The sequence below is a fragment of the Hylobates moloch genome, unplaced genomic scaffold, assembly GCF_009828535.3.
Source record: "Hylobates moloch isolate HMO894 unplaced genomic scaffold, HMol_V3 SCAFFOLD_3, whole genome shotgun sequence".
Lineage (NCBI taxonomy): Eukaryota > Metazoa > Chordata > Mammalia > Primates > Hylobatidae > Hylobates > Hylobates moloch.
This window is the reverse complement of record NW_026652278.1, coordinates 39,925,423-39,931,422: the sequence shown is the minus strand read 5'-3', so window position 1 is coordinate 39,931,422 and position 6,000 is coordinate 39,925,423.

The following is a 6,000-nucleotide window of genomic DNA, read 5'->3' as shown; positions in this document are numbered from 1 at the left end:
AACAATATCGACCTTAGAGAAATGAACGACACAGTGTAATATACATAGAAAGATTCTTAGCACAATGTTCAACACCTAACCAAGGCCCAGTAAGGCAAGATACCTTTTACTTCTTGTACTTTTTTTCTTGTTTATTATTATTCTCCTTGTTCCCTTTTTTTTTTTTTCCTAAAAACTATGCCTCAAAACCCTTGGTCATCTTTGTGAGAATTTAGAGGCAAAGGAGGGAGGAGGTTTCCCAGATCTCATTGGGGGAAGAGGCTGAGGTGGGACGCTGCCCACCGCTGTGGTCACCTGACATGCACAGGGGAGTCGGGGCCCTGGGAGGCTTTCTGGAGAGATCAAGGCAGAGTCAGGGCCCTTTGGGTTTAGTTCAAACCATAGTCAGGATTCTGTGCTGCTGTTGCTGCTCCGCCAGCCTGCATATCACCCTCATTGCACTTGTTTTCTCTTGTTTAATTGCTCATCTCCTCCACTAGAAGGCAGGAACTCTGTGGGTCTAGCTTTCTTTTTTATTGTTTTGTTTTGTTTGTTTTGTTTTGAGACAGTCTTGCTCTTGTTGCCCAGGCTGGAGTGCAATGGCGCGATCTCAGCTCACTGCAACCTGGGCCTCCCGGGTTCAAGCGATTCTCCTGCCTCAGCCTCTCAAGTAGCTGGGATTGCAAGCATGTGCCACCATGCCCAGCTAATTTTTGTATTTTTAGTAGAGACGGGGTTTTACCATATCGGCCAGGCTGGTCTTGAACTCCTGACTTCAGGTGATCCACCTGCCTCGGCCTCCCAAAGTGCTGGGATTATAGGCATGAGCCACCACGCCTGGCCTCTAGCTTTCTACTGAATGCCCAGTGCCACAAGCGCCACGCGTGGAGAACATGCTTAAACATTTGTTGAATAAACAAACTGGGACAACTATGCTGAGTAAGAAATAAGATTCATTTGCTCGTAGTAAAAAAAAAACAAAACAAATCCAGTGTTTACTTAGCTCTAATCTGAGCAACATAATTATAGTCAAAGGTTGGATGGTAGACTCACCACTTAAGCAAAGCCTGTGTCCATCATTACTCACTTTCATGTTGGCCCATGAGAGTAGCAAAAGAAAATGCTGGACGCTGTTTTCTTGCAAAGCTTTAACCATCAGCTCCTAGTGCTGACACTGTCATTTGAGACAGCCCTCTGAAATCCGGCTCCACTCCAGGAAATGGCCAAAAGGATGCCAGCTCTGGGCTGTGTTTCTTCAGGGTTCTGGGATTTACCCTTACACTAAAGTGGAAGTGCCTATTACACAGGCCTGGGGTTGAGCGGGTGTAGTTTCGGTGAGGAAGCCATTCTAGTCTGTTCTCCTCACTCCTCAGGCCTGGTGTCCCCTCTCATTCCCTGCCTTGCCCAGTCATTCTGACAGCCTCAGGAGGGTGCTCTTATATAAGGGGCACTGTGGGTCGTAGGAGACATACTGGAATAGTAACAGCTTTCTATGTGCTAACTACTTTCTTACATTATCTCGTGTCCTTTTTAAATTTTATTTTATTTTAAGTTCTCGGGTACATGTGCGGGAGGTGCAGGTTTGCTCCATAGGTAAATGTGTGCCATGGTGGTTTGCTGCACCTATCAATCCATCACCTAGGTATTAAGCCCAGCATGCATTAGCTATTTATCCTGATGCTCTCCCTCCCCCCGCCTGCCCCCCACAGGCCCCAGTGTGCATTGTTCCCCTCCCTGTGTCCATGTTCTCATGGTTCAGCTCCCACTTATAAGTGAGAACATGCGGTATTTGGTTTTCTGTTCCTGTGTTAGTTTGCTGAAGATAATGGCTTCCAGCTCCATCCATGTCCCTGCAAAGGGCATCTCATGTTCTTTTCACAGTGATCCTGTAAGAGAAGCACTAGTATTATTTCCATGCTATATATGAGGAAACGGAGGCTGAGAGAGTATGAAAACTTGCCCAAGGTCACTCAGCTGCTAAATAGCAAAGCCAAGACTTGGGTTGTAATCTTCACATTAGGCTGCATCTTAGTGGATTGGTGTGACCCAAAGAGTCCTCCAGGTATCCCCAGAGAGCCTCCAGAGCCAGAGCATGGGCAGCCTCAGTAATTTCCTTGTTCTAAACATCATATAAGCAAACAATACCATGCAGACTTTTTTTTTTTTTTTTTTTTTTTTTGACAGAGTCTTTCTCTGTCACCCAGTCTGGAATGCAGTAATGCAATCTCGACTCACTGCAGCCTCTGCCTCCTGGGTTCAAGTGATTCTCCTGCCTCGGCCTCCTGAGTAGCTGGGATGACAGGCACCTGCCACCACACCTGGCTAATTTTTGTATTTTCAGTAGAGACGGGGTTTTGTCATGTTGGCCAGGCTGGTCTCGAACTCCTGACCTCAGGTGATCCGCTTACCTCAGCCTCTCAAAGTGCTGGATTACAAGTGTGAGCCACCGCGCCTGGACCCATGCAAATACTTCACATAATATGTGCTTCACATAGACAAGAATTCAAGAACTGTCTATAAGTTCATATACATCAAAAATAAGTCACATGAAAAATATTTTTGGAAACAGACAGAAGTCAGTTTGAAGCCAAAATATATTGTCTTGGACGAGTCTAACCTCTGTAAGCTTCAGTGGGGATAATGCCTTGCCTTGCTCACACGGCAGGTGAAATGATCAACAGAGACAATGTATGGGAAGCACCTGGCCTGCAGGGGGCCCAGCAAGCATGGGTTCCTTTGTCTTCTTTGCTGCACTGCTGGGAGCAATAGGGGCAGTGTTGAATGTGAGCCAGCAGTAGGCTGGTGCAGAAGCCTGGTGCTTCCCTGCTGTTAAACCCATTTCTGCCCTGGACCCTCAGGGCACTAATCCTATGGTCATAACCAGTTTCGTCATTGCTTTGCTATTTTCTGCGGTCAAATTCCTAGCTTCTTGGGTCATCATTCCTACAGAAACCAATGGGTGTAACACAGGCCACAAGTCACAGGCAGCAATGGAAAGCTCTGAGTTCTTCAGAACGAGAGTATAAAGCCAAACAAAACAAAACAGATCCCTTCTAAAGGGATAAGACAAAAGGAAAAAGGCTGAAATCCAACATCATGAAGTTCAAGTTTCCAAAGCATGAACAGATTAGTTGCATGATTTTCCTCTTAACTTCAGAATCTTAAACCAAAAAACTAAAACAAAACAAAAGCAGTTAATAGCTTCCTCGAAAGAATGAAGAAGTATCTTTAAAAAAAAAAAATAACTGCAGACCAGCCTGGCCAACATAGTGAAACCCCGTCTCTACTAAAAATATTATATATTAGCCAGGCATGGTGGCAGAGGCCTGTAGTCCCAGCTACTCGGGAGGCTGAGGCAGCAGAATCGCTTGAACCCAGGAGGCGGAGGTTGCAGTGAGTTGAGATCGCGCCACTGCACTCCAGCCTGGGTGACACAGTGAGACTCTGTCTCAAAAATAAAAAAAAATAAAAAACAAACAAACAAACAAAAAACCTGCTAAGAACTATCTTGAGAGTGATTCAGCCATAAAGAAGAAGAGGAAGATAGAAGAGTAATCATATTTTCAACTTTATATTCCAATAACCATGCCCCACTCTAGGGCAATACCTCTTAGAGCCACTGCTTTTCCTTAGTACCACCCCCAAATATATTTTCTGGCTAGATTATTTCCACCTTGCCCATGACTTAGAATTATCCTTTTTTTTTAATTCCCTAACACACTCCTTTTCTTGGGTAGATTTCTATTCAAGTCTAGCCAGTAAAAAGGGTGGCCTTCCATGACCTTGCCTAAATTTTTGGTGCTTAGGTCTGATAAAATTCAAATATATTTCCAGAAAAAAATGCTAAGTCATTAAGATCATACCTTATTAAAAATATTCTGGGATAATTTTATTCTGCATTCTTTTTTTTTTTTTTTTTTTTTTTTTTGAGATGGAGTCTCGCTCTCTGGCCCAGGCTGGAGTGCAGTGGCGCAATCTCAGCTCACTGCAACCTCCGCCTCCCGGGTTCACGCCATTCTCCTGCCTCAGCCTCCTGAGTAGCTGGAACTACAGGGACCCGCCACCATGCCCAGCTAATTTTTTGTATTTTTAGTAGAAACGGGGTTTCACCGTGTTAGCCAGGATGGTCTCGATCTCCTGACCTTGTGATCCACCCACCTCAGCCTCCCAAAGTGCTGAGATTACAGGCATGAGCCACCATGCCCGGCCTGATTCTGCATTCTTTTGGCTTAAACTTTACCATGTGCATTTTGGTTAACTGCAGTACATGTACCTAGCATGCGCCAAATGGGAAAAACAAACTCTTTCTAAGCCTCTGTGTTTACAAATTATTTCTCCTTTCTGGGGAGAGAAATTAGGAAGCTACAGAATGTTAGTGCTATAAAGATGAAGAAACTGAGGCCCAAGGAAATGAAATGCCTGTTCAAGCCCACAGAGCCTTTCTACAGTTCTTCCCAGAGGATATCTGTCAACTTATTTTGGATTCCTGTATGAAGAGCATTCAGCTTCCCCGAGTTAATGGATTATTTATTGATGTTCAGAAAAATGCATAAAGAGGTTCGCAGTGTTTCCACTGTGAGAAACTCTTTTACTCCTTCTCAGTGGGGGTGCTAAGAGCATTTGGGGCAGGACAATTCTTCATGCAGAGGTCCTAAGAGTTTCAGGATGTTAGCGTTTCCAGTCCAACAATGGGAAGTCTAGCATTTCCAGTCCACCTAATGGGAATTCTAGGATCAAAACAAAGAGAATCCTTACTCTCTTCCCTACCCTGTCTTCCCCTGGGTCTTCTATAATACTCTCCTCACGAAATAATCATTCCTTTCTTTTTTTCAAAGTTTCTTGAGCATCCAGAAATAGCCACGAGTGATGTTTATTCATTCACTAGCTTCAGGCATATGGTGCAAGATGAAGCAGGAGGCAACTAGGCCCAATGTTTTCAGAACTCCTCAGGACACCCAAACAGTTATTTGCTGCTTACTTTGGGAGGTGCAAGAACCTGCTTAACACTTTCCTTGTCTTTACGGTAATCATTCCCCAGTAGGAGTGCTGGCAGGGGCTACTTACATGACCGGGTCTCCAGAGATTACCCAGCCCAAGAACTTCCTTTGAAAATCAGAGCCTAAATGTGAAGAGTTGAGCCCAAGGTCAAACAGCTCATCTACTGCAGAACCAGATCTTGGCATATTCTTTCTTCTAGTCCCAGAGGCTGCCTTCCCTTATGCGACAGCTTTTCCAAGGGTTATGCTGGTTATGTAACTAGACTACTCAGGGTTCCAATACCAGTCGCCTCATAGGAGTTCTCTACTCGGGCAGTTATTGCCTGCTCCTGTGTGAATAAGATCAGATCACCTTTGCTCCAGGAAATCACTCCGATCCAAGGAGATGGTGCTGTGCAGCGATTAAGAGCACGTGACACTAATGTCTGAACACCTCACTTTTAAGCCAGCACAGCCTCTTATTCTTGGACAAGCTGCCTAGCCTCTCCATGCCTCAGTTTGCTCATATGAAAAATGGGGGCAAATTAACCAAACTATGTTACAATGATTAAATGAGGTAATTATTCTAATGCACCTACAACAGGGTCTGGCACATTATAAGGATGTGTTAAAGGTTGGTTATTGTTGTTGTCATCATTGTCATCATCATCATGAATTACATTGTTTTTCCTTTGCTGGGAATTAAACCAAGGAGAGAAAGCAGGGCTGGTTCATTTTCTCCCATCAGCATGAGCCAGAGGAGGCGCTTCCCTTGGGGACATAAGCAATAAACTCCAATCGATGGTTAATTCAGGTTCTGCTTGAGTTTAAAGATAGGTATAGAAATGTATAAATTCAGCATACTTAACTTTGGTAATAAAAATTAAGAAAAACTCTATTTTTTAAGAGCAAAGTACCAGCCCACATCTCTAAATTAACTTTTCTCTTTTATAAGACCATTTTAACTGTTTCTGCTAGGTAATGATCATTTAATCAAAGGCATAGAAAGATAAATAAATTGTGGGTACTGCCTTCAAGGAGGCTT